Source organism: Bos grunniens, chromosome 10 (assembly GCF_055505025.1).
Source record: "Bos grunniens cultivar Pamir isolate PY7600 chromosome 10, Bosgru_T2T1.0, whole genome shotgun sequence".
Taxonomy (NCBI): domain Eukaryota; kingdom Metazoa; phylum Chordata; class Mammalia; order Artiodactyla; family Bovidae; genus Bos; species Bos grunniens.
In genome coordinates this window covers 10660968-10675714 of record NC_141174.1, presented here as the reverse complement: position 1 = coordinate 10675714, position 14747 = coordinate 10660968, and the positions used below count along the sequence as shown (strand labels likewise).

General features: G+C 46.8%; 1 protein-coding gene and 1 long non-coding RNA gene across 9 annotated transcripts in view; one reads left to right on the top strand and one right to left on the bottom strand.

Moving 5' to 3' along the window:
• Positions 1-14747, bottom strand: part of STON2 (stonin 2) — a 184652-nt gene that overhangs the window by 53384 nt on the left and 116521 nt on the right. The window lies entirely within an intron of this gene.
• LOC147363908 (uncharacterized) lies at positions 1328-2791 on the top strand. Of its 3 annotated transcripts, none has more exons than XR_015133905.1 (2): positions 1328-1454; positions 2618-2791. It is a non-coding gene; the product is annotated as an uncharacterized LOC147363908 (long non-coding RNA). The 3 variants fall into 3 exon arrangements; XR_015133906.1 differs by lacking the exon at positions 1328-1454 and adding an exon at positions 1748-1879; XR_015133907.1 differs by lacking the exon at positions 1328-1454 and adding an exon at positions 2080-2186.

Sequence of the window (14747 nt, the reverse complement as noted above, 5' to 3'; positions counted from 1 at the left end):
CTCCTCCCACCACCCTCCACAAAACTGGAATTAAAAACCCTGATACTCAGGAGCATCAAATGTCAAGCACTGTTTCTAATTCTGGAGGGGCAAAGGAGAAAAGGCTGAAATCTCTCTTATTGGAATTAAAAAAAATTATAATTTTTAAATTTCTACCATGTGCCAGGCACTGTGAAAGTGCCTTTTCAGGCTGGTCTTCTTTGCTTCTCACACAAATCCTGTGAGGGTGATGCTATTACTGACGCCACATGAAGAGGAAGAGAAAGAAGCAGAGAAAGGCTGAGTAACACGCCCATGTGTCCAGTTAGGAAGTGCCAGAGCTGAGATTTAAGAGAAGCTGAAAACGTTTGTAAAGAATTTTGTCGGGACTTCCCTGGTGGCCCAGGGGCTAAGAATCTGCCTTCTAATGTGGGGTACGTGGGTTTGATCCCCGGTTGGGGAACTAAACTCCCACGTGCTGAGGAGCAACTAAGCTCATGCACGCAGCAGCAACTGAGCCGGCAAACCACAGCTAGAGAGCCTGCAGGCCGCAGGGAAGATCCTCTGGCTGCAGCGAAGACGAGATGCAGCCGAATACATAAATGAATAAATACTTTTTTCTTTCTTTTTAGAAAATTTTGTTAAAGTGATATTTGTCCTGACAGCTCTTTAAAAAAAAAAAAAAAAGGTAAATCTCCAGGAAACCCAAGAGATTGCTTATAGCTGACCTTCTCTGAAACAAACTGGCCAGGAGACATCAGATAGTAAAGTACCCTATCCCCACAGATTATCCTTGCTGTGTCTATTCTTGTAAATAAAGGAGTGGGCAATTTATATTGCCCAGGGAGACATGAGAGCCTGATGCTTGGCTTGGCTGCATTTTACTCCAACACAGTTATTTCCTGGTTTTTGGCCAGCACAGCATACCATACTGTCTCTGCTTAACTATGTGAATAAGCAAAGTGGATGTGTGTGTGTGTGTATAGTGTGGTGTGTGTGTATGCGGTGTGTGTGTGTGTGTAGTGTCTGTGTGTGTGTGTGGTGTGTGATGTGGTGTGTGTGTGTTTGTGTCTTAGGCAGCACAGGCACAAAGCCCACAGGCACACCTTGCATTCTTGGCTGGCGTTCCTTCCTCCCCACGGAGAAGAGAGACTCATGGTTTAGTCCTTCCTCGCTTCCTGAAATGGCTTTGGGAGGAACAGCCGGGTTGGGGTCCACGCTCCCAGCTGGACCGAGCACAGCGCAGCCTGTTAATTGCCTCTGTGTCTGGGCGCTGGGGAGAAAGGGAGGCAGGTGCAGCCACACAGGGAAAGGCTGTCCTCTGCCAGTAAAGGGGGCCTCTAGGCGCAGAACCGGGAGAGGGACTACCTGCCTTCACCTGCCTGTATTCTCTCTATATATACCTCTTCTCGAAAGAAACTGAAGCTGCTTTGGCTTTTTGAAGCTACTAATTTCATGCTTCCTACCAAAATTTAGTAAGTAAAACTCCCCTAAGCCCCTTCCCCTACAAATTGCAAATTCACTGAGACCAAAAGGAGTTGCATCTTCTAATTCAATCTCTTCCCCTGCCTCCTGCACCTGGCTGACTGATGAGCATCCATTGCACCTCCCAACCTAAGGAATTCTTGCTCTTCCCTCCTGGCATCATCTAGACCTGGCTTGCTGTTTAAAGTCAAATTGCTCCTGGCTGTTTTATTGTGTACTGGCTCGCTCTGTTTCACAATGCAGAGGCCTGTTATTGATCACAACTGTATGGGTTTACAGGAATCCACCAATCCTTCTGAAAATTAGTATCTTTCCGGTAATTAAAGCAAAGAGATTTCTGATGTCCAGTCAACTTTTTGTGTATTCGTAATCACCTTTTGTTGCCAACTCTCCATACCATGACTCAACACTTCGGGTAAGAATTCTATTGAAGAAACATGTCTTTGCTTGTAAAGCCTGGCAGTCAAAAAAAGAGGACACTTACCAGCAAATTAATTAAAGAGACACAGCTGAGGTTTTCACTGCCCTTCTGGTCTCTGCCTCCTCTTCCTCTTCATCTCCTTCTCCCTCCCTCTCTTTCTTTCCTTCTTTTTTTTTTTTTTTTTTTGGCCACCACTGCCGTTCTATATTGTTGTTGTTGTTTAGTAACTATGTTGTGTCAGACTCTTTGCAACCCCATGGACTGTAGCCTTCCAGGCTCCTCTGTCCATGAAATTTTCCAGGTAAGAATACTGGGGTAGATTGGCATTTCCTTCTCCAGGGGATCTTCCCGATCCAGAGATCGAACTGGTGTCTCCTGCAATGGCAGGCAGATTCTTGACCGATGAGCCACCAGGGAAGCCCTCCATTCTATATAAGTAAGTAAGCGTTAGTCGCTCAGTCGTACCCAACTCTTTGCGACCCCATGGACTGCAGCCCACGAGGCTCCTCTGTCCATGAGATTTTCCAGGCAAGGATACTGGAGTGGGTTGCCATTGCCTTCTCCATTCTATATACTATCTTCTAAAATCTCCTTTCAGAGTCTTGGTTCATTTCATGGATTCTGACACAAGAGACTAATTGGTCCAGTCGAGGAAAAATAAAGTCTATTGAATGAATACACAGATCAGTGACAAGAACCCAGGGTTTTTTGTTTGGTTTTCATTTCTTGCAGCATATTTTGGGTGTAGACTGGGATGATGCTAGAGAAGAGGAAAAGCGAGAGCAAATCTGAAGACCCTTGAGGGCAGAGGCTGATCCAATCACTTCTCACGCTCCATGGAACCTGTCAGCCACACAACAGTATTCACTGGGCAGCTTCCACGTGCAGAACCAGCGGTGAACAAAACGCACTGGGTACATGCCTCAGAGAGCCCTCAGGCTCATACCAAGAAAGAAAATTAAATGAGAAAAATAAATAAATGGGTAATTACAAGCCACGGTAAGTATGGTGAAAGAAAAGAACATACCATCAGGGAACATGTGCCCGGGGCCTGATCTAGTCTGGGGGTCAGTGACACTGAAACAGAAGCCTAAAGTCTGAGCAGGAGTTAAAAGAGTTGCAAATTATAAGACAGTCAACAAAGCAAAGGGCTTTTCTACTTCTAAAACAGCTGCAGTACCACTTCGTGTGTGGGAGAGACATGAAAGAAATGTTAGGAATGTCGTCCAAATCTTTTACTTTACATGTAACAGAGTTAAAAATCCCTGTATGAGCTGCCCAAGGCCCCTCCAGCTAGGACAAGACCCCAGGCTCCTGGTTCCCAGCCCGGAGCTCCCTGGAGCACCCTGTGACTACAGCAACAAGAAGAGCAGTTTCAGTGGCCACAAAGGACTTAAAGGCTACTGGAGTGGGGAGCCTTTCCCCTCTCCAGGGGATCTTCCCAACCCAGGGATTGAACCCAGGTCTCCAGCATTGCTGGAGTATTCTTTACCAGCTGAGCCACCAGGAGAGCCCAAGAATACTGAAGTGGGTAGCCTATCCCTTCTCCAGAGGATCTTCCTGACCCAGGAATTGAACCAGGATTTCCTGCATTGCAGGCAGATTCTTTACCAGCTGAGCTATGAGTGAAGCTAAACACAGTTACGGCCAGGACTCTGAGATGTAAAGATCAAGGGCTTATCCCATATTCAAATGGTATGTAGTGGGTTCTCCTGAAGAAGGAAATGGCAACCCACTGCAGTATTCTTGCCTGGAGAATCCCATGGACAAAGGAGCCTGGCAGGTTACAGTCCATGGGGTCATAAGAGTCGGACATGACTTAGCAACTAAGGAGAGAGTGGGTTGGGAATAAAAGGTTTTTAAGCTTTTAATAAAAAAGGGATCAGTGCTGCTTCTGAAGAATGACTTGATATGGGATTTTTTGTTTTTTGGGTTTTTTTGACCAAAAGGTATTTGTAAATCAGGAACAAAGAGTGAGCCAGGCAGATATCCCCATCCGCAAGCAAAGTGCAAACCAGGGGTGGGAGTGATAACAGTGGTAACAGCAGTGTGGCGACGCGATAAATCAATCTGAAGTGACAGTTAAAGTCTAGAGACTTCATCTATCAGCCCAGCGAGAACTACAATTAGCCCTAAACTCAGATCACCCCCACCCCCACCCCCAGATGGCAAGCATCACCCCGAGTGACACATGGGGCAATTTTCAGGTGCCTGTGAAGCCTCCTAGGAAGTCAACAGCACCTAAGCACCTTTCTCAGCAGATTCTGTTTCCTTTCCTCTCCGTGACACCAGGGGAAAACAAACGTCACCACTTATCTTTCCTGATTGGCTTGAGGAGAGCTCTCAGAACAGAGGTCTCATTAAAAAGGGGGAAAAAAAAGATTCTATTGACGAGAGATTAAACCTCAATTCTTCCCGCTGCCTCACACCTCTTCAAGGGACAAGAGATTGGAACTGTTGCTCCAATCAAAACAAAATCTCTCTCTGCCTTTCCGTGATTCTTAGCCCTTGCTTTGTGTTGGCCTCTTGGTCTCTGCCAAAAAGCTGCTTCATCGAAACATCGCAGAGAAAAAAAGACAAAGCCGTTGTCCCCTCCACCAGACAATGAAGTCGCCTGCACTCGGCCATCTCCGATGTAGGCAGAAGACAAGGCCCGGCAGAATTCTCAACCTGTTGCTATAGTAGCAGAAAGAATGTGATTCCAGCAGCTCTGCAGAGAACCATATCCAAATCCCACCTGCTCCCAAAAAGCACATTAACCCTTTGCTGGCCCTTTCCAGGGGCAGAAACACCTGGAACGAATCCTAAAGTTTTCTAGGAGCTGGATGTTACAATCTTAACATTCACTCACACATTCATTTATCAAATGGCCATTTATTTTGATTCCTTTAGGCTGGTTCCTAGGTTTTCCCTGGAAAACCATACAGACATGGCTCTTGGCATTATGCAAGAGGGTGGAACAGGATATTAAATCACTGCTCAAAGAACAATATACTCTGCGGCAACAGGGTTACAAGGGAGACACCTTTTTCAAAAAAGCCATCACCAGAATGGAAACAACCTACCCAAGAAACTAGCTGGAACATTAGTTGTAGCTGCTGCTGCTGCTGCTAAGTCACTTCAGTCGTGTCCGACTCTGTGCGACCCCATAGACGGCAGCCCACCAGGCTCCCCTGTCCCTGGGATTCTCCAGGCAAGAACACTGGAGTGGGTTGCCATTTCCTTCTCCAATGCATGAAAGTGAAAAGTGAAAAGTGAAAGTGAAGTCGCTCAGTAGTGTCTGACTCTTAGCGACCCCACGGACTGCAGCCTACCAGGCTCCTCCATCCGTGGGATTTCCAGGTAAGAGTACTGGAGTGGGGTGTAATCGCCTTCTCCGTTAGTTGTAGCAGACCCTATATATTCGAGACGACTGCAATTCTTTGATAGTTTACATGTGTTGCTTTGACAAAAACACCACTAGCAAGGCACATCTCAATCACATCATGCCTCCTAAAAAGCATTAGTTTAAATGAGCTATTTACTCAAATCAGTTGTCCAGATAGAATAGAAACTATTCGTCAGAGAACACTGCAAGCAGTTGCTGAGCTGTCACCTGGGAACAGAAACAGCAGGTGAGGGCTCAGAAAATACACAAAAGAAACACTGTCCTAAGGACCCTGGGAGCATCCTATCAACAGCCCTCATCCCAATTTATTTCTGGGATCGACAGAGTAACAAAGAAACCTCAGGAAATACAATTTAGAAATGGCCTCTAATCCAGCTTACTTTCTCTAACCTTGTGGTGTGAAATCTCATGCCACTGAATACCTTCCTACTAGACTTGCTTGTTTCCCATGGACAATAAATACCAGAAGGGCAGGGTTTCTTAGGAGGATAAACTCTGTAGGTAATGATATCCTTATATGTATTTTTGTGAAATGAGGCAGCATGGAAAAATCAAGCAAAAGCTGAAAAACCAAGAAGACAGGTTACTAATCTTGGCTGGCTAGTAAGACATGGTCTCAGGGAAGTTACATAAACCTTTGTACCTCAGTTTCCTCGGAGGTAAATTTGATACACTACATGGATCCAAAGGCACATGGATCAGCAGCAGTGCTGGAAATAAAGTACTCCGTCATTACGCTTAGTAACACTGTAAAACGGGCTCCCCAGGTGGCTCAGTGGTAACCTGCCTGCTAATGGAGGGGAGAGACACGAGTTTGATTCTTGGGTTGGGAAGATCCTCTGGAGAAGGAAGTGGCACTGCACTCCAGCATTCTTGCCTGATAAATTCGACGGAGAGAGGAGTCTGGTGAGCTACAGTCCATGGAGTCACAGAGTCAGACGCGACTGAGCAACTACACCACCACCACCACCCTGTAAAACAGGCTCTCTGTCCTGAGAACCTCAATCATCTTTTAGAACCCTGGCTTCCTATCTGAACCAGACGCACAGGTACAAGTCTTGCACAGAACACATCAGGGAAAACGGACCATCAAGGAAGGGTCCTCACCCAAATCTCATTTAACCACTGCATTGCTAGAGAAGGGTTTAGGGATATAAAGAAAAGAATGTTACCCACCATTCCAGTTTTATAAGGATCAAGTAACTGGTGACCACTGTCTTCCACCAACAGTGTGCCCTGAGGGGAATTCACGGTGGAGTAAAACAGGAAGCATTCTGGGCTTTGGATATACCAGCCCCTAGATAAGATCCATAGAGAAGTAAAAAATTCAGTGACTCCCGGATTCCTGCATCTTGCCACACATAGAGAAGCACAAAATCACTAAGTTAAAACCATTAGCTTGAGACGTGTGTTCTTTGTGATTAGCAGTCATCATTGGATGTTTGACTACACAGGCTTTTTTTTTTTTTCCCAGCAAAAATAAAAAGATTCATATATATTCTGGCTCCTCCTTGACCTCTTCCGAGTAGTTCCTTAGAGATATCTGAGAGGCTGTCTCCCAGGCTAAGGTAAGGTCCCCAAATTAAACTGGAGTCACCACTTTTACAGGGTGCACTTTCATTTCCGTCGAAAAGCAAAAGGTCCTAAGTGTTCAGACTACACGGAAACCTGGTCTAAGAGAAAAAGTGACGATAGCAAAGGGATGTGTGAGGTAAAGTTATGACTCCACTCAAACAGTGCCGTCCTGGAAATCCATGGCCAAGCCCAGTGACCCCCCCCCACCCACATACCCCTTTGCATTTTGGACGACAGAGCAAGAATGGAAACGCAGGCATTTTGTTGGAATTCCGGTGCCATGTCTGTATCTGTCAAGTTTGAAGTCCCTGCAGGAATTCCTTCCCTTTAAAATTCCATTGGCTAGATCCCAGTAGCAGAGAGTCTGATGCTTACTTCCACATTACAAGGAACCGGCTGGTTCCAGGAGATGGACACTTTCTGCCTCCTGTTACTCTGACATCCTGCTATGACTCCACCAGCTTTTCGAAGCAGGCAAAAGGACACACACACACACACACTCACACACACACACCACTCCCCCACTAAGGAAGCTTAACTGTAATAGTCCTGATTCGTCACCCCTCGCAGTATCCCTGCCCTTTGTCCCATGACTTTACGGTCTCTCCCTGCCAATATACTTTTCCCCACCCTTTGACGATGGACTTGGCGATTTGACTTACATTGCTCTCCAGGAGGTAAACATTAATGACATAACCAGAAGACTGAAATGAGTGTGCTCGCCGTGGTTTGCACTCTTGTATCTCTGCCATCGCCATGAGAAGAGCGTGCCCAAACTAACAGCTGGTTCCAGGGGGGAGGAGGAGGCACACGGAGAATAAAGCCATGCCCGAAGCCCAGACAAGATCAGCTGATTCTCCACACCCCAACCTACAGTCATGGGGTTAAAGCATACTGTTGTATGCTGCTGAGATTTTGTGGTTGCTTGTAACACAGCATTAGTACATCAATAACTAACTGATATATCCACCATAGCAAAAATTAACCTGCAGTTTATGAATTAAAAGTTTGCTTTTCACTTTTTGCCGTTTCCTTAATACATAACAAGTCATGGATCTCTGATTTCTCCCATTACACTAAAGCAGGGTCCCATTACATCCCCAACACCCAAGATTTATGTGCATGAAGTCCACACCACGTTCTAAATCCCAGGGGCTACACGGATAAACAACACGCAATTCCAGCCATCATCAGCCTGCACCTGTGAACTTTTCCCCATGTAGGCTCAGGTCAATGTTCTTTTGCTCAAAGATGATTATAAGGTTTACTTAAGCAGCTGGAAGTACACCGAGTCAGTGGTGAACTCTGAACCACTTGAGTGTTCTATGCCTAAGCACAGGTGATCTGGAATCATAACATCTTTCAGTAATGGAAGGAATTGACAAGACCACTGGAGAGTGGCTTTCAATATTACCCAATCACCAGAGCTTCTAAATTACAGATTCCTAGTTCTGATCTGTAGATATTCAGTTGACTACTGTGGTACAAGGCCCAGCTGGCTGTGTTGTTAAAAAGGTCTCAAAGTAACGCTGACAAAGATAAGAATTGAGACTCCCCCCATCCCTGCTCCCACACCTCATAAAACCCCTCCCTCCAATGACTGAATCTCTTATGTTGAGTCTCACTAAGCATTTGTGATGACAATAACAGACCCAAAAGTGGACACTGAGGGACTGTTTCCAGAGGACCACATGCATCCACCAGTTAGTGTTAGCATAATAAACCATCCCACAACTCAGTAGCCTGAGCTACTACTCATGAACTATGAACCTGGATCAGTTTGCCTGATCTCTGCTGGACCTGCTCATGGGTCTAAGTCAGCTTGGCTGGTCTAGGATTGCTTCATCCACATGTCTGGTACAAGATCACTATCGGCTAGGGTGACAAGGGTCTTAGGGCCACAGCAAGTGAGTCCAGGAGTGTCCCTGTGGTGACTGGGCTGGATTCCAGGGAGCAAGCAGAAGTTTCAGTAAGCTCCAGGAGTTGGTGATGGACAGAGAGGCCTGGCGTGCTGCGGTCCATGGGGCTGCAAGGAGTCAGACCTGACTGGGACTGAACTGAACTGAAGCAGAAGTGTGTGAGGCCTCTTCAGACCTAGGCTGAGGACCAGTACACGAGCACACCTTTCCTTCTGCAACGGTTATGGCCTAAGTCACTTCGGAAGCCAGGCACAGACTCAAGGGCTGGGAAAACAGACTCCACTGTTTGATAAGAGAAGCTTCAAAGTCACATCACAGGGACTACATCCAAAGAGGGAAATAACTGGGGCCATTATTTGCAATCACTCTATTACACAACCTAATGAGAAAAAACGTTGGCTCCAGCCAAATGGGGCTTCCAAGCGCGGGCCGAAGTTTTCACCTTCATCTCACAATGTCCTAAAATCCCCAGGTTGAAGTTCCTTCTGACGTTCCTCATTTCTATTCCTGCCTGCAGATGCGTGCGCACACACACCTTAGTCCTCAAGATCTTGGTCTCAAATGAAAGCAAAAGTAATCTATTTACTCTCATCACATTTTATTTTATCCTTTGAGGCTTTTAAAGATGAGGCTGGGTGGCGTGCTACCCTCATGAGGATTTGCTCAGGGCAAGTCTTTCTGTGACACGTCTTCCTCGTTTAGGACGTCCGTACAGATGAAAGGTGAATGAATGATCACCAGGGTTACAGCCTCCAAAGGACCCCGCAACATTAACATGAAGAGCAGCAATGCACAAGAAGTATTACAGAAAAAAGGAGACACCCGAGAGCAGCAAATGGCCTTGAGGAGCAGGAAACCGGAGCTCCCTGAAGATTACAGGCTGAGGCTAATTATATTTCAGCCCCCAGCTGCTGGCGAAGCCCTCTTCATTCCCACTTCCCCCCTTGGTTACCCTTGCCCTGTGACCATTTAAGAAATGCACTAAACTACAGCGTCTGAGCTACAGTTTTTCCATTAGTCATGTATGGATGGGAGAGCTGGACTATAAAGAAAGCTGAGTGCTGAAGAATTGATGCTTTTGAACTGCGGTGTTGGAGAAGACTCTTGAGAGTCCCTTGGACTGCAAGGAGATCCAACCAGTCCATTCTGAAGGAGATCAGCCCTGGGATTTCTGTGGAAGGAATGATGCTAAAGCTGAAACTCCAGTACTTTGGCCACCTCGTGCTAAGAGTTGATTCACTGGAAAAGACTCTGATGGTGGAAGGGATTGGAGGCAGGAGGAGAAGGGGACGACAGAGGATGAGATGGCTGGATGGCATCACTGACTCGATGGACGTGAGTCTGAGTGAACTCTGGGAGTTGGTGATAGACAGGGAGGCCTGGCGTGCTGCGATTCATGGGGTCGCAAAGAGTCGGACACGACTGAGCGACTGAACAACAGTGGCTGAATCCACAACTGTCTTCCCTGACCCCGCCCCTCATGTGTGCAGCAGCTATTAGAGCATCCCTACCATTAAGGTGCTGCTTTCTGTGTTTTAGAAAAATTAGCACGACCTTTCGGGGCACTCCACTCAACTTCTCTCCACACCTGCTTGTGAGGTCTGGGGCAGCGGGAGGTGCTAGAGAAAGGAACTGCAGAAAGCAGAAAACATAGAGTGGCTGGGGTTAGGCAGGGCCTGAGGCTCTCTGGGGAACGTGGGGGAAAGCTCAAGGGCAAGGCCGGCTCAAGTGCATGGTTTGGTTCCTGTTTAACAGAGTCATTTTTCATGCTGCCTGGTTGGAGCACTGCTTCAAAGACTAAGAAACAGGAGAGGATGAAAAACACAACGAAAAAAGCAGCGAGAAATTCATCATAAAGATGCCTCAGAAGATACTGCACTCGATCTATGAAGAAATTCTAGTAAGTTCTGAAAACGTTTAGAACAGGACTTCTATAAGAAGAAATGTTGTCTACAGTCTTCAGATCTGTATTCTATTCCTGAGCACTGAATCTGGGAGAGGAGGAGGTTTGGTAAGAATGGTGACGGTTTTATACCGTAACACTTAGCATCCAAAGCACAAATGCCTAGGAGAGCCAGAAGGGCTGCAGCTTCTGCTAAGTCCACAGGTGGCCTGGAGGAGCATCTGTTTTTTTGATCACGACTGTAAAGAGTCACACGCTGAAACCTTGCGTCACGAGGTAAAATCATCATAAAGGTACCCAGCCTCCCCCATCTCTTGCTCCCTTGGCTACAAAGTAAGTGGCATTCTCGGATGCCTTCTATGGGCTGGTTGATCGGACTGCAGTCAATCTGTGCATTTGATTAATTAGCCAAGGGGAATCCGGAACTGTAAAAAAGCAAACTAAATGGCATTATCACCACAGGAACATTGATAATGACAATGATGACAAATCGCTGATTTCTGTTCAGCAAAAGCCATCCTGTACTTTCTGAAACATAAAAGAGGGGTATGCTATCTAAGGAGATATTCACCCTGTCTGTGCCCCTCCCTACTTCAACACACACACACACATACACACACACACACACCCCCCAACTTCACCCCCTTCCGGGTACACTACTTTTCAGGACTATTATTCACTACTGCTCTAAAACCCTAGACATGCTAAGTACAGGGTGCTCCTTATAGAGAATCCTTCAGTTGCTTGCAGAGCCAAGAAAGAACCAGGGCTGCATTTGCAGACACCTGGACACCAAACTCTCACATGTGTCTTGGAAGTGCTTCTGGCTTGGGCAATTTCTATTGCAGTTTCCCTTGCCATTCTCCTACAAAATCACTTAGCTCATCATCTCCACACTCTAATTTAATCATGGTATAACTCCTCATGGCTATTAAAAGAACAGAGCGTCTCAGATATACTGGTGAAGTATCAGAGCTTCCCAGGTGGCTCAGTGGTAAAGAATCCCACTACCAATGCGGGAGATGCAGGAGATGTGGGTTCGATCCCTGGGTTGGGAAGATCCCTTCGAGGAGGAAATGGGAGCCTACTCCAGTATTCTTGCCTGGAGAATTCCATGGACAGAGGAGCCTGGCGGGCTACATTCCACAGGGTCGCCAAAGAGTCGGACACGCCTGAGCACGAAGCACGCCCAGTGTAGTATCAAATTCACGTGACACTTACACAAATGTTGTCTTTCCGACAACATTTTTCTTGAAATCTCCTTAGGTATTAAAGTTCAGGCAAGGCAAGGACCCAGAGGCAGCCGTTTCATTCCTACGCATGCCAGTGCAGTCAACAGCTTGTGTTCAGAATAAATATTTGGAACTCAGAAGCCTGTGAACAATGCAGCGCTTGATTGCTCTGAATTACTCTCACCCCCAGCAATCGAGGGAGAAGTCCTTGGCACCAGCTCCATGCAAAAAAACCTGCTTCCCAACCTCCTCCATTTGCCTCGAGACTCTCCCCTCACAGACTTCTCCTCACACCACACAAAGGTCTCAGTTTTCTCCCCGAAATACCACATGAATCCCACATTGAACATCTGACTTCTCTCTTCCCAGAGCACCACAGACTTACACTTCCACGTTCAGATATCCTTAACGAGATCGACTTATCTTCTAACCCTTTGACCGACTTACCTTCTAACCCTTTGACTCAAACCTTTCTGCTGGCATCTTTCATTCAATACTGAAAATACGGCTTTCTGTTTACCAGGTTTGAGAGGAAATGTCATTTGGTCTATTTTAAAGCTATGCTAATGATTCAGCTACATTTCAATGAGTCAGGGGTGCCCACGGGATTAAAATGCCCACAATTCTTACCTGCCTTTCCTTCTCCAAAAACCTATTTGGTAAGCAATGCCATTTTCTTTCCTACGGGGGCCAAAAGGTAAACTCAACTAACCAGAAGTAATAAGAAGGTGAAATGTTGCTCAAGGCCCGGCTATCAGATTACAAGTTCTGATAAACCCTGCTGGGAGGACTTGCCTTTGTCTTGGGACCACTGAGAATGAGCCAATCAACCAAACCAAACAACTTCGATTCTATCTGAAACTCTCCCATCTTAAACACGATGGAAAAGGAAAGCCAACACCAAAAGCAAATATGATGAATGAAGTGGTCCCACTGCTGGCAGCCCTTACCATGGGGGGCAGAGGCCCCCTGCAGACCCTTGCTGGGGCTCAGGCTCCTCGTGGGGTGCTGGAGGGTGGCGAGGGGTCCAGACGTGGGTGCGGGAAGAGGTATGCCGCATGCATGCTGGAACAGGACTCCCTGCCTCCTGCCTGCTGCCTGTCTGCCACTCCGTCCTCCCGTCTGGGTGGGAAGGGCCAAGAAGAAAAAAAAAAAAAAAAAACCCTGCAGGTTACTCACTGGCCTTCCCAGGCGGGGCGGGCGCACCCAGGAGGAGGGAGAGGCCAGGCACAGACAGGGAGGGTCTTGGAAATATTGCTTCTGATTTCCTTTGTGAATACTTCCTGAACTTCAAACTCCATCTGCACAAGCCTGGGTACTCGGGGAAGCAGATAACACTTGGGAAGTTAGATTCCAAAAGCTCAGTGCAAAGCTTACTTTGAGAAGGCCAGGCTTTTGTGCACATACTTTCACATGGAACCCTGTAATTTGTTTCTCCTCTGTCTGAGCATCAATCCTAGCACAGAAAATGAGAGGAAGGGGGCAACCTCGGTGCAGGGGCCTGGAAAGGCCATGAGTGGGAGAGCCTGGATGCAATTCAGAGAATGAATTTCTCTTTTAGGCTCTCAGTTTCAGAAAAGGAAGATTCCTTGCCTTGTATAAGAGGCACATTCTTGAAACGGGTATCAGAAAATCAAGATTAAAGGAATGGAGGCACATGGAAAAGGCAAGAACTTGTTACCTGAGAGCTTGGCTGTTGATCAGTCCTGAAATGAAGTCTTTCATAAATGGGAGGGATCCTGCAGTTGACCGAAGGCTTAATTTTTTTATATACCATTTCCAAAACTGATGTGCCATGAAATGTACTTCTGCAAGATACTAACAGGTATAATAAAAGTAAAAAAACCCAAAAATGTGCTGTACAGGTTTCTTTACTGTTGTTGTTCAGTTGTTAAGCTGCGTCTGACTCTGTGATCCCACAGACTGAAGCCCGCCAAGCTCCTCTGTCCATGGAACGTCCCAGGCAAGAACACTGGAGTGGGGTGCCACTTTCTTCTCCAGGGGATCTTCCCGACCCAGGGATCAAACGCAGGTCTCCTGCATTGGCAGGTGGATTCTTTACCGCTGAGCCACCTGGAAAGCCCGAAGCTCCTCGAAACCATTGCTGCTAAGTCGCTTCAGTCGTGTCCGACTCTGCGTGATCCCATAGATGGCAGCCCACCAGGCTCCCCCGTCCCTGGGATTCTCCAGGCGAGAACACTGGAGTGGGTTGCCATTTCCTTCTCCAATGCATGAAAGTGAAAGTGAAGTCGCTCAGTCGTGCCCGACTCTTAGCAACCCCATCGACTGCAGCCTACCAGGCTCCTCCGTCCATGGGATTTTCCAGGCAAGAGTACTGGAGTGGGGTGCCATTGCCTTCTCCACTCACAACCTTTAACATGCAGCTATTGTGAATCTCCAAGATCAGGACTTAAAGTGTCAAGTTTCATTTTCCAGATGTTTTCTACTTGGGACCAGGAGGTCTTTGAGGTTCGAGAAATACAGAGATGGATTACTGGCATAGTTTTCGTCTGAATGTTTAAATCCTCCCCAAATTCACATGCTGGAATCCAACGCCCAAAGCGATGGGGTTAGGAGGTGGGGCTTCGGGAGGTGATTAGGTCGAGGGTGGAGCCTCGTGAATGGCACTGGCGATCTCTGATAAAGGAGCCCTTCCTCCACGTGATGATACAACAAGAAGTCTGAGACTCGAAAGAGGACCCTGACCTGATCTCAGCCTTCCAGCTTCCAGAACTACGAAAAATAAATTTCTGTTGCTTATAAGTCACTCAATCTGTAGTATTTTGTTATAGCAGCCTGATTAGACTAACACACCTTCCTTTTTCTTTTTTTAATTTTTTAAACT